At 39.5% G+C, this 25,880-nt stretch overlaps 1 protein-coding gene across 1 annotated transcript in view; it reads left to right on the top strand.

The window, feature by feature from the left end:
- The first annotated feature begins 3,803 nt into the window (after window positions 1-3,803).
- The window catches only part of RAPH1 (Ras association (RalGDS/AF-6) and pleckstrin homology domains 1), a 100,079-nt gene continuing 78,002 nt past the window's right edge, over window positions 3,804-25,880 (top strand). The window contains 2 exon segments of the mRNA XM_069781635.1: window positions 3,804-4,176; window positions 23,638-23,673. The gene's annotated coding sequence lies outside the window, so the exon portion shown is untranslated.

Genomic DNA, 25,880 nt, shown 5'->3' with positions numbered 1-25,880 from the left:
GCTATAGGTAGGTTATTTGCTAGTCTGTATAATGGTAATGTTGGCACTTCCATAAAAAGACTATCAGTCACTAAGTCTGTGATGAAGAGCGATCTCCCAAGCAAGGGATGAGTTTGGCACTGATGAGAGCAGAATTCAGACCTTGGCTATGAATGAGACTTTCTGACTGCAAGGAGTTAGCTTACTCTCTCTGTGCTTTAAATCATCACCTGAGAAATGGGAAGACAGTACTTCTCTAGTTCTCAGAGGTGGAATGAAGGGAAAGTGCATAAAGAAGAGAGTGGTCCTATTTTCATTCACAGCCATTCTGTGCTTTGGATTCAGAGCTGTCATCCCACTGTAAATCAGGAATACTTTCACTGGAATTAGTCAAGATTTTCCTCATTTACACTGATGAAATGAGTTCAGAAAATGGTGTTTTCATTCCACTGTTCATGGTGCTCCTCTGTATGAACTTGTTCCCACATGCAAATAGCAGCAGCCTTTCCTAAGAAGAACAGTAGCCCTGAGAAAGCTTAGCAGCCTTAACCTAGAACATGAGCGGTTTCTGCAACGGATTATGCATCATGCTGACTGGCTTGAAACCCCAGAAGCTCCTGTCCAAGTCTGCATTCCTATTATGGGCTACTGTTCTCATTACACCTGTAGCTTCAAGGTCAGATCCTCTTCAAGATATTCTTGTTTACTCTGAACAGTAGATAAGATCTGAGAAAAGGCATTTTTAACGTATAGGCTGGATGAGCTGAATTATTTATGTTAATGGATATGGGTGCTACACCTGTTGCTAAGAAATACTGTAATACTTCATCATAAGTCCCATTTGGAAAGGACATTATAGCTATCTGAGCAGCAATAGATACAGTATAGGTTGAGCAAGCTATTGATGCACAGGAAAGGCTTTTTAATGATTTTGTACCTTGAACACTGTAGTTGGCAAAAAATTTGATAAAGAAGCCGGTGGAAACAGTCAGACTGCTCTTCTCCTTGTTTGAGATGCCAGGGGTGACAGGCGCTCAAAGTTCCATAATGGGATAGCTGCATGTATATATAGATGTACCTATATATGCACGTATATATATAGTTTTGATTGATTGATTGAGTCTGGATCAGACCCAGCTGGTCTTCACCAAAATGTGAAATTTCTACCGCACAAGTCATTGAGCTTTGTTGGGTCCAACAAAGCAATCAAGATGGGAGTTTTTTTTTTTATTTTGAACTCTTGTATTTCCAGCCTTTGCCTGGTGTGTCCATTATGGAAATTCCCCCAACTGTCTAATGATCCGAAAGCCTACGTAACCTTTGTTTATTTATGTTTTCTTATTCAGAATTACTTAAATACAGAAAATAAAACCTTTGAAGGATTCAAAGTTAAGCTCAGCTGCCAACGCTGCTTAGCTGTACTTAAAATTGAGATTGATAGACAACATTTAGGCAGAAGGAAGGGTCAGTGGCCATGGAATTATTGCCCTGATTAAAAACAATGATCCATTTTATCCTTTCTTATTTGGAAGCAGATATACATTTAAACTGACCTTTTAACCTACTCAGAAGGCTTACCTATTTTTATTATTTCATTAGCTGTTAATTTTATTGGCAGATGTATGACTAAATCCCCTGTACTACTTTGAAAACCTTACCCAGCGTCTACTGCAGGTATGTACTACTTCCCTGGCCTGGGGGATGATTTTACATTAGTAACTGATGTATGTAATTGGATAGCGGTTCTGTAGGATGCACACAGATCCAATCTGGTCCTCAAGCTTAAAATGGTCTGGCTCTGATCTCTACCCTGCATTAAATTAAGTGTGCTGTCTGTTGTCTGCTTAGGCTCAGGGCAGCTTAGCAAGTTTGATATAAAGGAGTAACATTTCCACACGCCCAAAGCAGAGTTTGCATTAGTCAGTTGCAGCCTCTTTTTCATTTTGATACAATTTCATAGTTGAGCGTGTGAAGCTTTGCACACTTCATGTCCTGAGCTGCTGTGGTGTTGAACGTGGCTTGGCAGTGCTTCTGTGCTGGGTTAGATGTAGCTGGAGCTGCCACGGAGCTACAGAATGAACCTGGGCATGGCACACCAAAGTTGCTCCTTGTACTGCCCGTGCACTCACTGTGCTTACTGTGTGAATCTCAGAGTCTGCTTCTCCAGGAGGTGTTGTCATTGTAATCCCTTCAGGGTTACAAAGGATCATTAGGAAAGTATGGTGGGATCAATACAACCTGGAGACACAGTCTAAACGTGCCGATAACATCAGATTCATAGTCACTGCCAGCTTAGTCTTACTGCTGATGTTCAGCAAGTGCAGAACGGCACTGAATATTGAAGTACTTATCACTTTTATTACATAACGTGAGCCCAGACATTTATTAATTGTGGAACATTTCCACAAACTATGAAGCAGTGTAGCAGTAGTGGTCTATTATTTTGAACGGTTGGATTAAAATTATTTGCAGCTCCAGAAGGCTACTGTAGTCTCTTGGTGATGAGCGCATGTAATTTTATTCCACATTGATAACTTATAAAAGAAATTCAGAGTTGCAGTTGAAACTGTCCGATATTTCTGCATCCTTAACTTTGATCTCAGGTTGTCTGTGGTAGTTAATTGTCAACAATTTATTATGTTGTCCAAAATCTGGAAGTTATTACTTGCTGAGGCTAATTTATATAGCAAAGATTTTTTGCTGAATACATTAGAATTAGATGTCTGAACTTTGTCTTTCAAATGACCTAATTGTATGTAGACGTGAAAATAATTTTCTCCATGTAGTAGCTTGTATTTTAAAAGCTGCCTCTTCGTGTTGCTTTTGACCTAGCTTATAACCTCCTCAGTAAATCAGTATTTACAGAAGTAAAACGACTAGCACGGTTTTGCATAATTGTTCTCACTTATGGAAAACACTGTGCTTTAGGTGACTGAAGTTTCCTCCTTGTCAAATACCGACAGATAAAACCTGATGTAAAACATGCCTATGTGGTGGCACGGCATGACAGCAGTTGTAGCGAAGGGGAGAAGTACCTTCCCAGCCAAAGGCAGCATCAATGTCGTCTCTTCTGCGCTAGACCTTGGAGCACCAGCACACGGACGTCTTCCCCCGCAGCCCACGCAATAAACTGCGTTTAAGCGAACCTCCTCTCGCATAGCGTTATTTGCAGAGGCACCAGCGTTTTATCCCGGTTGGTAAATAATGTAAAAAGCGGTGATCTCGGCCCTGAAGTTGTGGTGGGACGAGAAACAGGGGCAAACGCCCAGCCCGGGGAGAGCGTGGCCGAGGCGGCGCGGTCCGGGGCTGGCCCAGGGCAGCCGCTGCCGGCTCGCCGGGACTCACAACCGAGGGTTTCCGTAGCGTTTCCAGGATTTGGGCATCTGCTGCCTACAGAAACCCTCGGTGATGGGCGCGGGACGGGGAAAGTCCCCCAGCGCCTGCAGCTGCGTACGGAACCGCACCGCGCGTTCCCTGCCGCAAGCCGCCCGGGGCACGGCCAGCGCCCGCCGAAAGCGGGCCCGCCGCCGCCAGGTCCGGGCGGACCTGCTCCGCGAGCCTCGGCAACGCGACCGCCGGGGCGAGAGCCAGCGGCCCCGGGGGCGGCGACGGCGGCGCTCCCCAGGGCACCCCGGCACCGCGCCCGGCCGCCCCCCGCGCGCCAACCGCCCGACCGCCGCTCGCGCGCGCGCGCCCAACCGCCCCCCGCGCGCCCAACGGCCGGCGGCTGCCCCGCCACTGCGGGGCCCTCGCCGCCCCCCTCTCCCCCCCCCGAGCGCTGGCGGGGGCGGGGCGAGGTGCGGCCTGCGCGCCGGAAGTGAGCGGCGGGGGGGGGGGGGGGAGCCCGGAGCGGCGGCGAGCGGTGGGGCGGCAGCGGCGTGGAGGGAGCGGTGCCTCCGCTGCCGGGCAGGGACGCGTCGCCGGCCGCCGGGCGGAGGCGGTTCCGCGCTCGGCGGAAACAAGGAAACGGGAAAGGAAGGGAGCGGCAGCGGGAACGGGTATCGGCGGCCACCATTAGCGGCGGCGGGAGGGGCGGCAGCAGCAGCAGCCGCATCCGCGGGGGTCTGCAGGCGGCGCGGAGCCCGGGTGCCGGCGCCGGCAGCGAGCGGGAGCGTGCCCGCCGCTTCGCCCCTCGATTTTGTGGGGAGTCGCCGCTGCCCGCCAGCCCGCCGGGGGCTTCCCCGGAGCCGGGGCGAGGTGAGTGGTGGAGCCGCCTTCTTGTCGGTTTTTTTTTGAGGGGGCGGCGGCGGTGGGAGAGCCGGCGGGCGTCTGCCGGGCCGTGGCGGGCGGGGGGCGGCGTTTCCTGCCGCCTCCCCTCAGCCCGGCGGCGGGGCGGGGGCCGCTGAAGGACCGCTGCGGCCGGGGGCTGGGGGCTGGGTGGGGAGGACGGCGGCGAAGGAGTGCGAGAGGGGTGAGGATTTAACGGCCCGCGGTCTGCCTCCTGCGCCCCTCCACGCCCCGAATACCATCGGGGGATTTTTTTCAAAACGGGCTTTGGAACGCTGATGACTGGTGGAGGTTTTTTGCGTGTGTGTCCCCCCCCCCCCACCCCCCGGCTTTTCTTCGTGTAGGGCATGCCTCAGAAGAGGCTGGGAAGTAAACCGGGGATGCGGGAGGGATGTAGTCTGTGGCATCCAGACAATGTCAGCTTGGGTGAGTCTCCACCCTGTGGAGCTGCGGGCAGTCGAGTCCCCTGCACAGGCATCGCCAAGTCTCTCTGTGCGACCCGGGGAACCAAACACGCTCGAATTCTCCCTTTCTTGGTGCAAGAAAGGAAAAATTGGTTTGGATTGTTGGTTATAATGTTTTGTTTAAAAAAAGAAAAAAAAAAAACCCCACCCTGAAATCTTTTAAGCTTTTTAGCCATATGCAGGCTGGTGTGTGAAGAGCCTCCCAAGCAAGGCTGGTGTCTGCATTGGTTTTCATGAAGATGGGGAGAGTGGTATATTATTCTTTCTGCATGGGGAAAATCATTGATGGTGGGAGGGAAAGGAGGAGTGTCTGTATACATGAGCGTCACATGACCTGTGTAAAATTCATGTAAGTATACTTATTTTTCTCCTGCATTAATGCTAGTTGTTTTAAGAAGCCAATGACTTATCTGTTCATTTTGGAAGGTGTTATTTCTTTGGAGTTGTTATCTTGTGTGGCAGAAAATAGTCACCTGTGTGTTTGGGCACTGTCTTTGCATTTTATCATTTTTACTAGTATTTCAAGGCGTTTTATGTTTTTACCTGGTTATAGGTATTCAGAATGGGACAACAGCAATATAATTCCTCTTTTACTGGAAGAGTATCGGTACCCTCGGTTTGGCACAAGTATACTATTTCACATGGCTCATATCTTGACATTGCTATTCATGTGATGGAGGAATGGGAACTACTATTTTGTGAGACTGTAGAATCACAGCCACTCCATTTTAAACAAATTGCCTCTTTTTATCTGTCCGCCCCCCCCCCCCCCCACTCCGCTGTCCTCCAGACACAGACACATTAGCTTGTAAAACACCTTTGAACAGAAAAATTAATTTAGATGTTTATTGATAAATGAATTTAGATGTTTATTGAAACAATATGTCTAAACCAGCAAATCTTCCTATTTTACTGTCTGTTTAATCAGCTTTTCTCTGCTGAGAATTTTCCTGTTAAAATAGAGGAATAGAAAAATCACTTGCTAAATCATCTTGAAGAACAAAAGTATAGGTCATAAATTTCAGTTCTAGGGAATATTTTACACGTAAGTTATATAAAGATGTAAACATGTCCATATTTAGTATGCTGATATCCTCCTTCTTGGGTGTGGTGGATAGTGGAATATAGAACTGTGTCTCTGCACCTAAACTGGTATGTGGTTTTTCATATTGGTGGGTGACACTCAAATTACCTTACAGAAATCCACATTAGGAAGGCTTTTTGCTTTTGTTGAACAAGGAGGTAAGTGGCACTAAGGAATTTATTTATTGTCCTCCTACAAATTTAATTCTCAAAATGGCTTGGTTTTTAGACTCATATGGCATGCAGTGAAGAGTCCTTCTACCACTGTTTTTCTGACTCAGCATGGGATGACAGAGACAGAAAAAGTATTGTTGAGAGATAAGCCACAGTTCAGGAAAGCAATGTAGTTTACCAGTTGTTAATCTCTTGAAAGAATATAAAAAATAATGTGAAAAGGAACACCCACAAATTTTGTATAATCTTCAGTCTGCCTTCCTAGTGTAATATCTTGAGACCACTGCCTTCAGGTTTGAATTTCAGATAGTTTTTTTCCAGTGGAGTAGTGCATTGACATAAACTGTTTTGAACTTCCTGTATATTGCAGCCTGTTCCTTTCTTAATAAGGTAAGCCATGGTACAGAGAACACCTGTTGGTTTAAAGGGGTATATGAGACTGCTGTGGTAACTGTTGTAGGTGATGGTTCACTATGATTGGTTTTAAGAGGCTTTATTTTTCAAGAGAGTGTCTCAGTCTTCTGAGTATCAGACTATGTGGATATTGCCTCATTTCTCCCTTCCCCCCAAACCACTGACTTTTTTTTTAGCTGTAAAGCTATTGTGTTGCTGCTTTATTTGAATTTTGCAAGAATATGAACATGTGCTCCTTTATCTCTTCCTTTAGCATCAAGATTTTTAATAAAATCAGCTGGCTTTTCTAGCCAGAAACAGTTATTTCTTTGTGCTCTTAATTGAACATCTTATGCTGTATTAATCTGATCTTTACTGGTCATACAGCCTGCCTTCCTTCTTCAAATGTCTCTCAGCCACTGGAGGGAAAAAAAAAATAAAAATCTATCAAACTGGGACAGAGTTAAATCTGAGTGACTAAGCCAGTTAGGCGAATATGAAGAAGAATAGTGCTGAGGATCCCAGCCGTTAAGTAATTTAGATCACATTCTTAATAGTAGAAAAATCCAAATCTCTTGTGTTACAAATGAAGCCAAAGGTTGCAAAATAATCACGCTGCCTTTTCTGTTATATTAAACAATAGTTTTATTACTGAATTTTCAAGTAGAACTGAAAAAATGTGCTTCACAGCTTCCCATTAACATCTGTTCATACTGAGGACCCTGCTGATTAAATCTAGAACTTGTTACAGGCACTTAGCAAAGCCAAAAATGTCCAACTTGTATTTCAGCCCCAACAATAAACCAAACACTGAAGGGTGTGAAACATCACAAAATATGTATCCATTCTCTGCAATTGCTAGAAGAAAATGTATGTTGATTTACAGCTGAATCAGGCAATCTCAGATAAACAAGCCTTATAAAAAGGGCAATCCAGATCTGTTTTGTTGCTAAGGTTTGATAATACATAGAAATGACAGCAGACTGCTGAGTAGTTGTGTTTAACGTATTTCTATGAGGAATGTTAATTTTATTTAATGAAATGTAGCTTACAAAACCAAAGTTGTTGTACTGAGTAAGTCTAAGGGTTCAGAAAATATCTCTATCATGATTGGCAGTCACAGATTTTGAGTGAGTACGCATATTGAATGCTCTTCATCTGTAGCAATGCCTACAAGGTTAAGGAATGCCAGTGAAGAAACTGGCACTATAATTGCTATTATAATTGTTCTTCAGATAATCAAGGGATTTAAGTTTCTTTTTGTTAATTTGCAAGCACTATCATCACTTAAAAACTGTGTTCGTTGAAAATGACATTATTTTCAAGAGGTTAGTACTAGAAATTGGTAATAACAATCCAGTTAAGCATATCAGTCCCTGTGAGAAAGACAAGTCAAATTCCTTGATGATTCAGGTTGCTAATAATCGTCCTCATAGTTGCAAATCTTATAAAGACTAAGAAAACTGTCTGCAGCATACTTTTTATGCAACTTGATCCAGATACATTGGCTGATATTTTTTGACTTTTCAATGAATTTAAGTTACTTCTCTATTTTGTCCTAAGTAGTAATTTTAATTATTTGCTGGGAGAGGCTTTTGTTGAAGCGTTTAATGTAGGATGTTACGTAGAATAATGTTTTTGTTGAGCTTGCTTTTTTTTAATAGATCTGTTAATGAAGAGCACTTGAAATGTCTTGTTCTGTGAGCTATCACTCTATTTGTTCGGAATTGTATGGAGGAATGTGATGTGCACGAGAATTTGAAACTGGCCTGAGGTTAAATATTAGGGAAATTATTTTTTGCCATCTTATATCATGATGAGTTAGTTGAATTCTATAGAGAGGACTGGGGTGGGGGAAGGAATTCCAGAGCTACTATAAAAATAGTTTTAAAACCTTTTAGTCATAGAACATAATTTTTACCTGTTACTGAATTTCTAGTCTCAGAAATTCATCAGATTAAATTGATGTAATCAGAAAGGTGATTGAATCTCCATTGCCTCTGGTCTTTTTTGGAGAGCAGTGTGTAAGGTGAAAGTTTTTATACAAGAACATTATAGTGAGTCTGGTGAGGAGAATTGCTATACACAGTAGCAAAACTTTTATGATCTATTTACTTGAGTAAATATTTTGAAGTGTTCAAGAATGCAAGTTATTGCTGATAAAAATGTACTGATGTTGCATAGAGCAAATGGTAAACTGAATGAGGGTTGTTTTCATCTTGTGTGAAAATTACCTTAAATATCGTCCCTTATTGGAATGTTAATGTTGTATTGTTCTAATTGTTGTATTTGACATCTGCTGAAATGGTTTTATACTGTGTAAGGGTGTCAGTACTCTGTCAGTGTAAGTGTTTAGAGTAGCAAGTTGTGCTCTATATATACTAAAGTGCAGTGGCCTTTTGCTGAAGCTGTGTTAAGCACAGATCCGAATCACCTTACTGTTTCCTGCTGCTTATGACAGCACAATAGCTGATTTCTAGCAGATCAGGATTAGAAAGAAACAGGAGCAAGAAGTGACATCGTTCTCCAGTTTCGTGGCTCTCTTCAGTTTTATTACTTGTCAGTATTACACCTTCATCTAAAAAAGTATTGGAGAAGAATAGAGAACCTGCTCATTTCTCTCAAATGCATGTATGAAGTGCAAAAATATGCTAAATAAAACATATATACAGAAAGGGGCTGGAGGGAAACTAATTGGCATCCTTCATGCTCTCCAGTAACTTTACCGTTCAGAAAGCTTTGGGAGCAGTTGCATGGGGACTGGCAGAAACTTCTGTTCATGTGATGGAGTTGAAGTCCACTGCCTATTGCTGGCATAGGGTCCTTTGCTACTGTCAGTGCTGTGATTATCTCATCTTGTCCTGCCCTCTTCCCAAAGACTTACCAATTTGCCATATTTGTAGGACCTGTAGTATTCCTGGCATATCATTTTGTCCTTAATACTGGGCTTGAAAAAAAATTAAAAACAGTGTAACTGTGCTGTGCTTAGAGTTGAGGCGTGCAATACAATTACTTCTCGTAGTTGTTTTTTGAATTGTTGCCTTAGTGGCTCTTCCAGTAGGAACAGTTCCGTAGTTCGCCCCCTAAAGAAAAGCTACAAGTAGAGCTTGTTGCTTTCCAATGATACATGGATAGACTTCATCTTGATGCAAATTCTGTCGTCTGTTACCACTTTTCTGCTTTAGGAGCAGCCATCTTTAGCATAGAAAAGGTAGTTCATTCTATGTGATCACAGTCTTAATGTCTGAACTTGGTTACGGAGTGCTTGTAAAAGTGCTCCTCCAAACTAAAACTGTTGTCAAGCAAGTAGTTTCTGCTTCTACTGTCCTACTGTTGTGTATCAGTGACTTGTGAAAAACTCCGCAGGTTCTTTGAGGAAGTGCTGCAAACTCTTCAAGGATTACTCTGTGAAATTTTACTTTATTGTCTGAAATCCAGTTAATCATCGTAAAAGGAAAAATGTTTCCAGAAATGTCCAAAAGACTTAATTACTAGCCTTACTGAAACTGTAATTGGTAAATCTGCATCATCTGCCTGTAAAATTGGGTTTTGAAGGCTATGTCATTAAATAGTGTTAGAAGTGCAAATAATGAATATGTATCAAGCATTGATGATAAAATAATCCCATCTCAGATGGTTGAATTCTTACTCTGATATCACCTTTGCAGTTAAATCCCTTCAATATATGTCATAAAATTGCCTGCTGAGTTAAGTGCAACACTAAAAGTTGAATGAGATACTGCATACTGTGAAAAATGCTACCTTTACAACATAGAATTCATAAAGGTTTTTTTGGCATGGAATTTCATTCTTTTTGGAACTTACAGATGGTGCTAAGACAGTTTTGCCCCAACTGTGTTGTTTCAGTCAGTGATGAAAAAAAATATCTAGCATTTTTTTTAATGTCTCTGGATTTCTTTTAAATCATTTCATTGATTATTATGATGAAATATCTCTCTGTCTAAAATGCCTATTTGGTTTAATCAGTGAGAAGGTATACTGAAACTGTGTTTGACAGATTTTCCTCTCTGTCAAAGGGCTTGTAGCTTTGTAGTGGTACTCTTACATTTAACTCTGTGAAGTTGCTGATTTAATCCTTGTGATATACCATCAGTGAAAAGACACATGTTCGGAAGGAAACAGCTTGTGTACATGCTTGCTGGCTTTCTGTCTCTCATCTTTCCATCTCCTCATGATGAGATGTCACTGATAGGCTTTGTTATAGATGCTGTAGAAGATAGCAGTAGCAAAACAAACGCGCGGGTTCTTTGGAGGAAGTAAAGTTGCTCCATGCATTGTTTATAAACTTCTTCCAGTCATGAATCTCCGTAGAGATGCATTTGCTATGCCTGGAATAGCTGCAGGTTTGCAGTTGTCCCTGCTTGCATCTCTGACAGTGCTGACCCAGTCTCAAGAACTGTATGTTCCACTCAGTCTTTTTTTCTAGTAGGTCCCTTAATGAAATGGTATTAATAAGAGCAAAAGAGAAGCAATTGAGATGAGAGACAATTTTTTTTCCTTATGCTTTTCCTGGCAGAAATATCCGTAGGTCTTATGTAGCTTTAGTGATCACTAAACTGTTGTGTGTTAAAAATACTCTTAAAATAAAGAGGCTGGTGAGATTTAATCCATGTAAGTTCTGTGATGCTGTTGTCAGCATGATCCACAGCATGCCAAATTGGTAAAATTGAAGGGGTGATGAGTTGCGGTGAAAGGTTCTACCTTTGGGGAGCTGTTGAGAGAGGAGAAGCTACATCCTTGTGTGTGTCTTCCTAGATCATGACTATATAGCTTTGAAAAATTAAAGGTTCTTTTATCTCTGGGATGTAAAAGCATTTTTAAAAATAAAGACAAACTCCCTTCTAGGCTGCTATTTGTATCTTACAAGTATTAAAAGGCATCTATCCAGGGTTTCAGAATCTGTTGTAGGAAATACTTTGCACTATGATTTTGTAAATTAATCTGTTTTCATATCTACATGACAAATGTTATCTGTACTTATTTAGGAAAGCTGGTTCACAAAACTGGGATGGGTTCTAGCTCAATATTGAAAACAATACGTTTTCAAGATGTTTTCAAACATCTCATTCATGAGGCTGATTTTTGCAGCCTAATGATGATCTTCCAAAGGTGAAATTGGCATGGGAAGTTTTGCAGAAAGACTGTACTTGCATACTAATTGCCTTAATTTTAATCCTGTTTTTTTTCTGCTTTGTGTCTGAGCTCATTGCTTGTTACTCCTCCTCTTTATGGTTTAGAACAAGAAGTATTGAATTAGGTGGGAAGAGAAATACATTATGACCAAGACAGTGTTCCCTCAGGTTTTGTCATATCATTGGATGGGAATACGCAAAGATAAGTTAAGATCTGAAGTTCTTCAATTTGTGTTAACTCTGAAACTCTGTATCTACAAGGACAAGACACCCTATCTGAAATAAACAGCATATCCACTCTGGCTTTGTTCAGAAGTGAGGACAATGTTCTTTGCCCAGGGCAGTTCCTCAGTTGTTCTATGGGAGGTACATTACTGATGGGTTGTGTCTGGACTTAAAATAAAGCCTCAGTCGCTGGTGTTGCGCTGTTGGCTATTCCTGGGCAGTTTCCTTCTCGGGTATGGTTGTTTTCAGTTTCATCTTGACTTGCCTAGTTCATGCCTGTATAGTGATGAGGCATCTTGCATAGGATTTTTGATGCCATGCCAGAAGCCAAGCATTCCAAGCTCTCTTTTTATCCTTAGTAATTTTGCTTCCTGCTTTTCTCCTTGCTAGAAGGATCACTGTGATCTTGTTGCACCATTTAAAATTGAGTTAATCATTGTTGGAATCTGTTTTAATATACAAGTGCAAGTTTGGACTTCCCAGGTGTCTGTAATCATTGTTCTTCACAGGTGACTAAAGACCTTTTACATAAATGTGTTTTACAGTGCATTTAAAAAAAAAAAAATTCCCATAGTGGAAAAAACCTCCTCAAGTTGTTCTGAGTCTTTAAAGAAAGATGCCTTACAGACCTCTGTTCTCCAAGGAAGTTGACACTTATCTTTTTAATGAGTAACTTAAGAGAATGACTTGCTTGGACATGTAGTTCTGAGTGGCTTTGATAGAAACATGGATGATTGCCCGCTATTCCCGGAAAAACATTCTGCAAGTTTGTTGTGTGTTATCAGTGAGTAACATTTCTAGTAGTTTGAATTTTTAGTTAACAATAGTTGTGTCTGAGGGCTTTAAGAAAAGCACTTGTGTCTGTTAAATAGTGGCATTTTATTTAGCGGGGTGGGGGAGAAAGCCAGTAGTTTTCACTCACTAGTATCTTTGCAAGGTAGTAATACTGACTAAAACTTGTGAATTCCTTTGGCCATCTCTGAGCAGCTCACAGGTCAGGAGAACAACTCTGCCTGAAGCTGCATTTCAGAACACTTTTTCTTTCATCTCTACTTCGGTATGTCTATCAATAAGTAACTTAATGATATCTTGTGATCAGTTCTGTGAAACTGGAAGGCTCTTTGTCAGATTGATGTGAGTACCAACAATAAATTCCTGCCCAGGGAAGAAGGAAAGGAATTTTTTTCCTAAAGAAATGTTCAGTTGTTCTGGATTAGGGACCTCAGAGAGTTTCTAAGAAGCATAGCCAAAGTGAGAAGTCTCATTTTCAGCAATTAAATGGAAGGAGAAGGAGGGCTGCATAGAAAAGCGTGAATGTTGTCTTCCCTTCTGGTAGCTGGCAGAGTGGAAAATTGAAGCAATAGGGAAATGGGTGAAATTTTTAGGAGGAATGAGGTATCCATGTCACAGTTCTTGAAGTGAAACATACAGTGCCTTTACGAAGACTGCTCTGTATTAACTAAACTCCAGTTGATAGTGCAGCATACAGCTTAACCTTTTGTGCTTGCTATCCTAGTTAGTGAAAATCAGAGACTTTCCTGTTAAAATAGAAAACAAACCTCCCAAAACCCCACATAAGTGCTTGTGATTAGCTTGAAAGAAACTTGCTATTTTGATATTGCTTATCCCTATTTATCTTGAATCTATGCAAAAACTTCAGAAGGTCCTCAAAACCAACAACAATTAAAAAAACCCAACAAACACTTGGAATTATTTATTTACTACTTTGTAATGAAAAATCTTAGATTATCTTTTATCAACTGGAATGGAATATTCCTGGAATGACTAGTGTGCATTGTGGGGTTGAAAGTCCAGTGTAGAGCAAACAGTATTTTCAGACTGTGCACTTTCAACTTCAGTGGTGTTTCATTTCTGAAATGTGATGACTTGGGTGTCTCTCTTTTTGAAAAGCAGTGTCACTTAATCTTCATCCTCCTGAAGTACCAGGTAGTAATGTATTTAGAGGTGTCATGTAGGAAATTAGCTTGGATAGACTGTTGTGCCCAAAAGTTTGGGGAATGATTTTGTGTCATCTTTTTTTCTGGGCCTGGATCCTTCAAAAGTATATTAGGTTTGTGTGGCCTTTAAATTTAAAATACACATAGTGTAGGAAAAAAACATTGTCACTTGACACAAATTACTAGGGTTTAGTGGTCTGGCTGTCTGCTATCATTGTCACAAAAAGAGTTTAAATTGAACTGCTGTTACTTGCTTTCTGGCCTAAAGACTGATCTGAGTGCAGTACATAAGGCATGTTACTGTATTATCTGTGACTTTAAAAATATTCCTCATATCTAGTACCTTCTGATGATTTACATTTTCTGCTGATTCTTGTGAAGTATATACTTCCTTGTTTTGAAGATGACAACACAAATTGTTATGTCCCTGTATAATGTGATCGTGGGCCAACCTCATGTCTTTATACACTGTAAAGTAAAAGGTGCGTTAGCATTTGCGAAATGAGAATTGAACCTGAAAACAGTAATAAAATAGGTCTAAAGTGTTTGTAAAACAGGAGAATGTGCTTTAAAGCAATGTCTTCCTAAGACTTCGTTTAGTTTCTCCATTTTGTAGAGCATAATAAAACCCCTGCTTTCTGAGCTTGGATTCCACCTCTCCATTTTTTTTTTTTCAATCTTGAAGGTACACAGTCTTCCTTTTGTTTAAAATGTACCTCACCTGAAACTGGAAGGCCAGAACTTTCTACTTTTTTGTATTTATGCTCATTATTAACTTTCTGAGATAAACTTATTCTGGCATACTCTTCAATACAACTCTTGACAGGCTGTGAGCATCTGAGAACAACATTTCTATATACGTGATCTGATGAAACATGATAAAATGTTCCAGGATATTGATATGTCTTGTGTAGTACATTGTTCCAGTTAAAGCTGCCTAAATCTTTATTTTTCTAGTTTAGAGTGGGTTGAAAAGCAAGATAAAGGGCCAGCTGTTCTCTTATGAAAATGTTAAAAATTGCAGCTGACCTTATGTTGTCTGCATTCTTTTTGCCTTCCCGTATGGATTTAAATATTTGGGTTTACAACTGCACGTGCTTTTACTATGTTATGATGTGCCATGAGAGTTGAGAAGGCATAGCCTACTGATAAATTCAGCAGCTGCTTCTTCATTCCTAAAATGACTTTTGCTGGATTGCTTTCCTTAAAATGTTGGTATTTTAGCATGATTCAGGCAGGATTATTGACAGGAGTATGGGACTAACATATATTCAAAAGTAGGGCTTTTCTAGTTTTTGCAGTATGATTAAATATTTTGTTTTGTATCCGGATACTGTATACAAAGTATGCATCTTAAATCATCACCTTTTATCATGTCTGTTTATTCCAAGACACTCAGACTGAAGTATCAAACTTTTTGGACTATAGTGATAGTCATTGTTCAAAACAGTAGTATGTAGGGTATGAAGTTGGGTTTTTTAAAGTAGAATTTGGAATACATAGATGGTTAACCTGTTAAAATGTTGTATTATTAGTTCACTTTTGAAAAGAAAACTTAAAATTTTGCCTGACACGACTCGTTGTGGATAACTGTAGTGCTGTGACGGAGTCATCTATTAAACTAAAGAACGCTACTTTGTGGGGGAATTGAAGGTCCAGTAAAAGAAACCCTTAGTTCATTTAATATTTTTTTTGTAATTTCTGAAATTCTGCTTGCATCTGTAATGTGATTAGTAACGTTTCACCAGGGAATTGGGGGAGAGTAGCGGCAGTCTGGTCCTGTGTGCATCAGGAATCGTCTATGTAGTTACATGGAACTAGTTTGAACATATGGTTTGAGGCTTGTATTTCAACACTAGTAAATAGTGATGATCTTCCTGTCATTAGGTGTGCATGCAGCAGCCTGGTATTTAATGGAATACAGATTGATAACTATGTAGTTTTCATATTTTTATTGCCCCTATGCTTAATATATTTTATAGATCATGTTTAGAGAATCTGTCTGTAACTAACTCTGACCTTTTTCTTTCCAAAGATGAGCAGGATTAACACTGAAATGGTATTAATGACTCTGCATTCTGTAAAAAAATTGATTTGTGCCCTCTGTGTATTGCTGATCTTTTATAGTGTCTTGAGGAATAGGACATTATAAAAAGAGAAAGTTAGGTCTGCCACAGAGGAAGCATTATATTGTGGATTAAATGCTGTCCTTGTCATCTTTGAACCACCATGTCTTGTTACATGCATTTTTTTTTTTCTTTATACAGTCTTCCAGTTCTTGAGTTGCAGACAATGAGAAGATTTGAAAGTTGTATGTGTAGCTCTCTTGTCCTCTTTTTGGGTTTGGGGTATTGGTCTTGGAATGTTTGCTTCTGAAATGCTGCTTGATTTGAAACTGGATAGGTAGAAAAATCCTTTTTTCTGTGCTCAATTTTCTGTACTTGGGCTTATGTTTGCGTGCATGCTCTTAAGTTTTGTTGGCTAGAATTGTCCCACAGGAGATACTGTGTCCACTGAGAACTGGACAGAATATTGTTCTTTGTGTTCCCCATCTCAAAATGCACATGGGGGAAGGTTGGATAGCATAGTTAGCTGTGCTGGTCCTGTGCTTTGTACATATTCTCCTCAGCTGGGAGAAATTCTTTAGATGATGCACAAGAATTGAAGAAGGGGCTGAGAACTAGCTTTCTGTGACTTGATTTTAAAAAATATAAACTGTCAGGAATAATCGAAATGGAAAGAGGTACTGTTAGAACTGAACTTACTACTTGGCACAGGAGGCTGTGAATGATTCCACAGAGGTATTGCTCTTTTAACTGTTTTCTTCTGAGAGAAGGTTGTGACATTAGATGAAGAGTTGAGACCAGGAATAAACAAGGTCTTAGGATGCATCCCATTTTTTTGGATGGGAATAAAAAGGATAAAGGATGTTGTGGGGCATGCTCTGGCTTGTGATTGAGCTGTTTCATCTCCAGATGTCATTAGTGGTTGCACTGAATGGATAGAGACAGTGACACAGAAATAGTGCTAACAGCCAGGCATGGATTCCTGGTAGTCATTCTCAGCAGTATTGCCATGGGACCATGGCCAGTCAGTTCCCTTAATAAGTGCGAATGTCCACTGGCAGCTCTGACAAAACAGCTGCAACTGATGTTATAGCATGCTAGCACCTAGTTGTTGCATCATTCACTGCTGATTGTTCTAGCTACTGTCCAGTAAATAATGAATTTTGGCTAGTTTCTTGACTAAAAGTTCCACATGCACCTTGATGACCAGTCTTTCGAAGAGTGGTTATTACACTAACTTTGCACTGATTACAGTTTTGTCAGGCTTTTGCTACACTGCTGTATAATCAGGCAATATCAGAGGTTAAGATTTTAGAATACTGTTGAACAGTAAAAGGAGAACAAAACGATGTGACCTATATCTTGAGCTTTCTCATTGTTTGTGCGACTTCCCTCAATATCATGGGAAAATTGCCCAGGAAATACCATGGGAAAATATCATCCTTCAAAGTGTGTTGGAGGATTTCTGTCAAATACAAAAGAGAATTTTCAACAGAACGCCAAATCCAGCTGTATGAGAACAGAATTTGCTTCAGCTTCACCAGCACAATTTAAAACCTACATTGTGTATAAGTAGTTTAATCAAAAAAAACCAACAACCCAACCCCAAAACCTAACTATGTTCTCTGTGGGAATGTTCTGAAGACTTATTGAGACTTAAGTATTTGAGGACTCTTAGTAATGGATTATGTTGGTAATACTACCTGTATCTTGTCTAGTGCTTTTAGTATACTGGTGTAAATAAAAGTAATGTAAAGTTCTTTTCCTTTCTAACTTTCTGACCTCTCTAATACAGTTGCAGCTAGAAAGTGATAGCAGTGTGTACTAGGAATCCATTCTTTGTCCATGTGACCAGCAATGTTTTGCACTGCAGCAACAGCGATGTGTGGAAATCTTTCCTGACTTTCTTCCACTGACTTTTGGGCTTGTTTTTCTTTTTCCTGCAGAAGCTGGGCTTTTCTCATTTGTTTTCCTCTCCTTGAAAAGGGGTTGGGAGTCTCATGGTTGGTTTTTTGTTGTGTTTTTGTGCATTTTTTTGGCCTTTTTTTTAATGAAAAAGCTTTTTGAGGTTTTCCTTCTAGTCTTTGACTTGTAAAATTAAATTTTAAATGGCATACTGTCTTTTGTATGTGTGTAACGTTGTCCAATGCCAGATACACTATTGTAAGTCTAATATTTCTTGACTTTTTAACACTGTGTTTCTCCTTTCTGCTATCACTTCCTCTTGGAAAGAGAAGACCTGATTTGTTTTAGATGATCAGAAGATTTCTACAGAGAAAGTTGGATTTTCTGACTTTGCATATACAAATTCCTCGGATTGTCTGCTGCTCCCTGCAGATCGTTTAGTCTTAACATTTTTCTTATGATGGGAAGGAGAGGTCTTCTGACTCCTTTCAGTACTTGATTATGAGAGGGGGGTGATGATGTGTTTATACTTATGTGGGAGCTTTGCATCAAGAGATCTCCAGTATCATAATGAAGCGATAGCCCTGTTATATTGCTAGAAGTCTTCCTGAAAAGCATTGATGAAAGCATTCTTGGATGCTAGGCTTAAAATCAAAAAGCACTTATAATGTTATGAAAACATTTTATTGAAGTTAGACTACCCATTTTAAAATGAGATTTCATTATGTTTGGTTTTTACTGATGTGTCATACCAGTTGAAAAGCTAGAGTTCTACCTTGCCCTAATTCTCCAGCTTTAAAAAGTTCCTTGTTTGTTTTGATGATCAGGAACCAAACATTTTCTTTACAGTTTTAGGTCTACTTTTACTATTGAGTAGAAGGAAAGGGGAGATTAATGTCAGGGGATGCCTTGACAAAAGGCTTCATTTCTAGCTACAGGACCATGTTCTCTACCCATCCCTCTGCATGTTTTAGAGTTAGTCAAGCAAACTACCTGCTGTGATGTAAGTGGACAAGATGAGATGCCCTGACCTGTATGGATGACCTGTAACATGCTTCTTGTGAATGAAAAGGAGAAAGAAAAAGAAAAAAAAAAAAGCAGACGTGGTGATTTAATAGTAAGAGCTGTAATACCTCATCTTTGAGATGGAATGACATCTCTAATTCTGAAGGGTGAAGACGGATGAAGTCCATCACCTGCAGAGATTTCAGGACCTCCAAAGAAGCAGCTTCATTTCATTCCGGTGTTCCTCTCCTGCTGATGGGAACAGATATGTGGCACTATCAAGTGCAACATTCCTTTGCAGTCTGGATGTGGTCCCTGGCAGAAGTTATTAATAAATAAGTATACATAAATAATTTAATTGTATATTTTAGTAATTATAAGGTACCTTTACTGCAGAGATGTGTTGGGATGCAGGGAGAATGTCCAGAAAGCTCCCAGTGAAATGAAATATATTACTCTGCAAAAATTATTTCTGTTTTTGGCTTGTTAACCTGTTCTCATTTGTCACAAGTTGGCCCTTTAAGGTGTGCTAGGCTGTAGCTCCTATCAGCAAAACTTCATAAATCCTTTGGAAAGATATAGAAAGAAGTTGCCAGCAAGACTTAGACCTGAAAGGGCTTTTACAGGTCTGAAGGAAGATAGAAAACCAATAAAACCCATGAAATAATTTGGTTTTTTTTAAGCTTCACTGTAAATCCTTTCACAGTGCTGCTTTTTTGATTTAATTCAGCCTGAGAGGGCTAAGATTCAAGCGTAGTAATCTTTTCTACAAAAAAAATGAAACAAAAAAATCTTCCAGCCAATTCACACCTCATGTTAGCAATCTGAGGAAATGAGACTGTAGGCTGATGGAATGTTCCACAAACTTCTGCATCTGCATAAACTTTTTCATAGTGCAATAGACAAACACAGCTTGGAAATTATTTTGCTTTTAAATATTGACGTGCTAATGAATTAAGAGACTTATTGTAATGTGGCTTTTAAACTGGTCGCTGTCACTTACATTTTAAATAGCTACTTTTGCTGCTTTGTGGCTCATTTTGGCTACAGCAAATTAATGCAGATCAGTTCTTTCTTGCCAACCCTTGTCCTTAACAAGATGTGAATGTGGTCCAAGTAATTACCATTTCTAGTGTCACAAATGACATTCCTTATACTGTGTGGTCAACTCAGTACAGCTGCTTTAGCAGTAAAAATAGTCATTGTGGTACACATTCCACTTTTAGTGTTATATTCTGTAGTTTATTCATCTGCCTCATTCCTTGGAGAGGTCTTTATGCCAAAGAAGATATTTTTTAGGCAACAAAAATAATTGTTCTTTTGGGATGTTCAGAAAAAAACTTTGCTCTGAGGCTTGCCAAATTGTTACACAGCTGTTAAGATGATATAATGTTTTTTGTTTGACCAAGGTTGTAAATACGAACTTCCTTCCTCCTGCATTTATATTTAATCTAGCTGTATGCAGAATTTGTGATCAATCTCTTCCAAATTTCTGTTGAGGCAGAGTACCTATGAAATACTTAAACCTCAACATGCAGTTTATATTTGCTTATGAAATGGGTGGCCTAATTTTCTATGAGCTAGATATAACCTCCTCCCCTAGTCCTGCCAAAAGAATGTATGTCTAGAATAAGTGTTTGTCCTGGTTTTATATAGCAGAAAAATATTAATTGGTGAGAATTCTTGACTGGAATACCCTTAATCCTGTGAGGAGTTCATTGTGGTTAAGTTTCATTAGAGCATACTTAGGTACACTTCAAAAACGGACTCAGAGTGGACAGTAGATTCTGATGCGTTTGCATGTGTCAGGTATTCCTGCATTTCTTGTGAGCCATGTTTCCTGCTGCTTTCCAAATTATACTGAAGGAAATGACAGCACTGGCGATCAGCCTTGAAGACACAGGCTTAAGTGTTTTGGAAAGGAACTGACACTGGCTGCAGCGATACTGTAAACTGAGGTAGTATTTTGCCTTAGGAAGGGCATGGCTCTTTAAGCAAGATGCAAATTCAGTATGCATTACAGTATAAGCTTGGTTTTAGCCCTGTTTTTCTAACTAATTTTTAATGCTTAGAAATTGCATGTAACTGTTTTCATATGATGAGATGAATTTTTATGTTCCGTAGGAAAAAAACTTGAGGTAGTGTGTGTTAATAATAAAATATCTATAAAAGGTTTGGCTTTTTCTAACTATTGTAGCATCAATGTCTGTAAAAGTTGGGTTTTTTTCTGTTGTTTGCTTGTTTTTCTTTGTTTAAACAGTATTTTGGTAGTATAGTTACATTTGTAGCAGGAAAGATGAATTAAAATATCTGACTAGTTGAGAAAAGTCATCTATAAGTTAGCCTTCTTCCAAAGTTTTCCATTTTTCCACAGAATTCAGGAAAGAATGAGCCTTGATGGCTTCTGATATTAAGATGTGATGGCAAAGACAGGCAGGAACATTTGTGTCTTGACAAACTTGCTTACTTGAAGTTTTCTAAAGTTTGTGGGTTTGATTCTCAGTTATATAATGAAATAATAATAAATACAGTATGTATGTTTCATGATCACCTTTAGAGCTAGCTATTGGGAAGACAAAGACCCTGCTTTCAATGGCAACAAGCTGTTTGCGAAGAGTATCATGAGAAACCATAGCCACACCCGAGAGAGTAGTTGGCTGGTACCCTTGATTAAGTACTGAGCTCTGTACGCCTGTTAAAACCAAAAATTTAGGGAAGCCTTGAGAGTGTGCTGGTGAGATGTGTCTGTGCTGGACAAGGACAATGGGAAGTGGTCATTCTTCCTTCTCCAGGAAACAGAATATGGGGTCTCTCTTTCCATAAGAGAAAGATCATTTCAAACACTGAAAACCGAAAATTGTAGTTGCAGTTAGGGTTCTGTTTAAAAACTTAGAGTTAAGGTATACAGGGATCTACAGCAGAGTATTCTTGTAAGTACCCTTTACACTAAGTAAAGGTCTAGCAGAAGATATTTTAAAAGTGTAATTCCAAAGGAATTTTGCAGTCTTGACTCTGGCAATGTGGGTAAAAGATTAGAAAATTCTTACTTTGCTTGAGTTACTCCAGACTTAGCTTGGCACTGTTAATATCTGGTCATTACACAGAATTTTGTGAGCCCTTAGTGTTCCTTGCTTGGAATTATAAGTGTGGGGTTTTGGTGTTTTGTTTTGTTTTTAAAGTATTTAAGTATGTCCAAATATTCTTATGAAAGAATTTGAATTGAGGTGTTTCTGAAAATATTATGGTATGACATTAACCATTCATGCTCATATCTTTTTTTGTTTTTTGAAAAAAACCCAACAAAACCCCAAACCGCACATGTAGTTATTAGCATGTAATGGTTTATAAAGCACATACTGTACTCTGGAAGGCTGTGAAGGAATGTAGGCGGAAGGGTGCTCTGTTGCATGCCTGAAGCTGGTCACCCCATTTCTCTTTCTCATTGCTCACAGCAGAGTTAGAGGCAGTCATCTGTGTGCTGGGGGTGCCAGCAGATGGTGCATATTCATCTGACTGAAGCCATATACAAACTTTGAAACAAATGTGAAGTTGTATATCGTGGCTTAATTTCTGTATGAAGACTGCAGAATGTTTCTTACACTGGCAGGAGAAGCAGCCTGTATCAACTAGTAAATGTATGCTTCAGACAATGAAAAATTGAAGTGACTTTAACTTCATGGAATTGGTAGTAAAACTGCACAATTATAGCTCTACCCAAATTCTATGATTCATAGAATCATAGAATATCTCAGGTTGGAAGGGACCCATGAGGATCATGGAGTCCAACTCCCTGCTTCTTGCAGGACTACCTGAAACTAAACTGTATGACTTAAGAGCATCATCCAGATGCTCCTTGAACTCTGGCAGGATTTGTGCCATGACTACTTCCCTGGGGAGCCTGTTCCAGTCACCAACCACCCTCTCAGTGAAGAACCTTTTTCTAATGTCTAATCTGAACTTCCCGACAAAGCTTCATGCCATTTCTTCATACCATTTCATGTAGTAAAGGAGTGTTTACATCTAAGGAAAGAATGTCTTGTTTGTTCCTGATAATTTGGGAAAACTATGCTACAAATACAGGCCTGTTAGTGTAAGCCCTTCCTTTCAAATTTTACTTCTTAGTGGAATTTGTGTTGCAACAAGTATTCATTTGTACCTTTATGTCATCAGTTCTGTGATGCATTAACAGAGCTGTGCCTTTGCTCATGCACAAATGTTTTAATGTTATGAATACCTATAGACTATTCTAGTGAATAAGTAACTCACATTGGAGAGTTTTCTTTTATTATTTTATAAATAATATATTTTAAAATTATATACACATATTTAGAAGCACAGATGTGCTTACATGTGTTGCCTTTGGACTGGTTCTGAGACCACAAATTCCAATATATGCAAGGTCCTGTAGTTGTGAAATAAATTTTTAGATTCCAGAAATGTCTGACCAAGTAAGCATTAAATGAAAAAGTGCAGCAGGGAAAACACCATTTCTGTATTTAGCCTCTAATTTGAAAGCTCTCTGTAATGGCATGGGCATGCTATGTTTTCATATCTTGTGCCTCAGTGCTACAGAGTTAATGCTGGAAGTTCTCTGAATTCAGAATTATTAATGTATTTATGGCTGGTAATGCTTTACTATTTTTTTTCCCCAAATTGTTCCAACTTCTGTTTAAGTGTAGTCTTCTCTAGGGATTAACTTGATATCTGAGAAGTGCTAAAACATTAAATGCTTGTAATGAAAAGTACAAGCTTTAAATATGCTTGTAGCTTAAGTAATTTATTAAGACTTGTCATTTTACTGATTTGGTAAAACTGATCCAATTTTAATATAAATAAATGCAAATGCAGTACTATTATAACTGTTTTTCAGTGTTATGCATATGTGTTTGCATATGCCCTACAGTAGGTAGCATTTGAAATTTTCTCTGTACTGATTGGAAAGGTAGCCTTTTCTATTTATTATGAACTTAAGAATGTAAGCCAAGTGTTTGATTTTTTTTTATAGTACACTGTGAGCTGGAAGTGGAGTTGCAAGTTACAGGTGAGCCTGTTACATGTGAACTTGCTGCTGCCAAAAAAGGGAAGTCCCACTTGTTTCTTTCTCTGTCCTTTCTGCCAGCTGTCTGGTATGAACCCAAAAGAATGTGTTGGCTTTATTATTTGTCCAGTCAAAGGGTAATCTATTTGTGTTTGCTAACTCAGCAGAAAGATTATTTTGGTGTTTGGAGTGTTGAGTGAGCTTTCTGGTGGTTTAGAAGGTTGAGCAGGCTCAGTGATGTTCTGGAGCAAAGTGCTAGTGGATGTAGGGGAAGGAGAGTCCGTCGTTTTCTTGACAGCAATGAAGTATTAGGCTAGCTCAAGCTTTAATGTGTAAGTTGTTTTAAAATGTAGGAAAAGGAGCTTAAAAAAAAAAAAAAAAGCTATCGGGAAAGCTTGTACAAACATTTTTCCAAAAACTCCTTTGGAAAGGACTGTAGAAAGTTGGCTCTGGAATAGAGAGAAAGATGACTACAGTTTTGTTGCTTGTGAGCCAGTTGTTGGTGTTTTCTAAATGCAGAGAAAGCATTCATCCAAAATGTGTTGGGTTTTGTTTTTTTTTTTTTAATATCCTGCAGCTCTTAAATGCCAACAACAATAATAAATTGCCTGAATTTCTCAAATGCTTTGCTAAAAGTAAGTGTAGATTTACTCAGCTGATATAGTTGTAGGTATATATGATGAATGAGTTGATCATGCAGAGTAATGCAGCTAGGAGGTAGGCTGCCCCTTTCACAATAGCATGTTCCTGGGAACAGGTCAGATTGAAGGAGTAGGTGAATTTCTTTCTGAAGGGGCAAGCACAAATGATGTGCTGTCTTCAGCATATCATAGAACCTGCTCCCAGCCTTGCTTTTCCTGGGCGACTTGAATGTGGTCTGTGTGAATTATTTTGACAGCCATTCCCCTATCTATCTTGAGAAATAGACAAGCTGAATTTACCTATGACTTTTTACGAAGTAGCATGTTCCAAATAAATCCAGTACAGTGGAAGAGAGGCTCTATGGCTGCCAGGAAGGATGGCAGTCAGAGGGTAGTTGCTATCAAATGAAATAATCCTGCATTTTGCTGCTGAGTATTCTGTGGGAGGGTGCTGTGTGGCAAATCCCATGAGCTATCCTGTAGAGTACCGTTCTTCTTAACTTGAAAGCTACAGGGACTCTTGATGTTCACAGTTCAGTTGTCCCCCAGATTGATGAATGCCACGGAGTATCTCATTCCTGTCCCTATGAACTTGTGTTTCTTAGCATGGAAATGAAACTACTGTACAGTGTTTTTCAGTCAGTGTGACCCTTGCTAAGAAGCCCTGATGTTTAAAAAGGCTCATTCAGTTCTTGTATTAAAAAAAAAAATTGCATGGAAAACAAGTACCCATGTTACTTTCAGATGGCTTTAAAACTAGCCATAAATTGTATCAGTCTGATCTAAAAATTGTGACTTTACAAAAAAGTTTTTTGTAAACTTTAACATTATTTTAGTAAGCCTTAGGTGTTCTTTCTTCTCATCATCTAAATCTGTCTTACTTTGGTTTGTCGATTTGCCACAGAATCAAAGTTAGATGAGAGACAAGAATAATTGAATACTGAGTGATAGAACTTCCAAGCAAAATGTAATGTGAAACATAAGGCACTGTGTATATATGTTTGTGTGTATAATAGCTGTACTCAGCCACCTGTTTAGGATTATCCCTCACTGAATAAAAAAAACTCACTAGTTTAAAAGTTTTGGCGGGGAAGGATTAGTTTTAATCAACAAACTTTTTGGAAAAAATCTTGGAACTTATGTTCCTGAGTGGCAGTATAGAGTTTGTTGACTCGATTTATTTTATTTTTTCCCCACAGTTGCAGTAGCAAAGCACACTACTGTCTGTAGTTTCCATATGCAAGAAAAGTTCCATTCACAAAGCTACCAAGTGTGGTGGCAGCAGACTTTACAGTAGTTGTTTACGTGACTCAGGGGCTGAGCTGTTTAGACAAGACCTCTGCCGCTTAGGATCTGAACAGTGTTTCTTAGGAATGCTGGCCTAATCCCATGAATTTAAATCCTTCTGTTTAAAGTCCTTCCTTAACAAGACCCAGCTGTCAGTCCTGTCTTCCATGGTTGTTCTACTGTATAGAAATTTCGTATTCACTTCCTCAGAGACTTGACTTACACTTTCTTTTTTCCTTTTTGCTATGGAAGCCGATTTTCTTGCTTTTTCAGGAATGTGTG

Source organism: Haliaeetus albicilla, chromosome 4 (genome assembly GCF_947461875.1).
Source record: "Haliaeetus albicilla chromosome 4, bHalAlb1.1, whole genome shotgun sequence".
In the NCBI taxonomy this organism is placed as follows: Eukaryota; Metazoa; Chordata; class Aves; order Accipitriformes; family Accipitridae; genus Haliaeetus; species Haliaeetus albicilla.
Note: the sequence above shows the minus strand (reverse complement) of the source record. Positions and strands in the feature narration are given on the sequence as shown.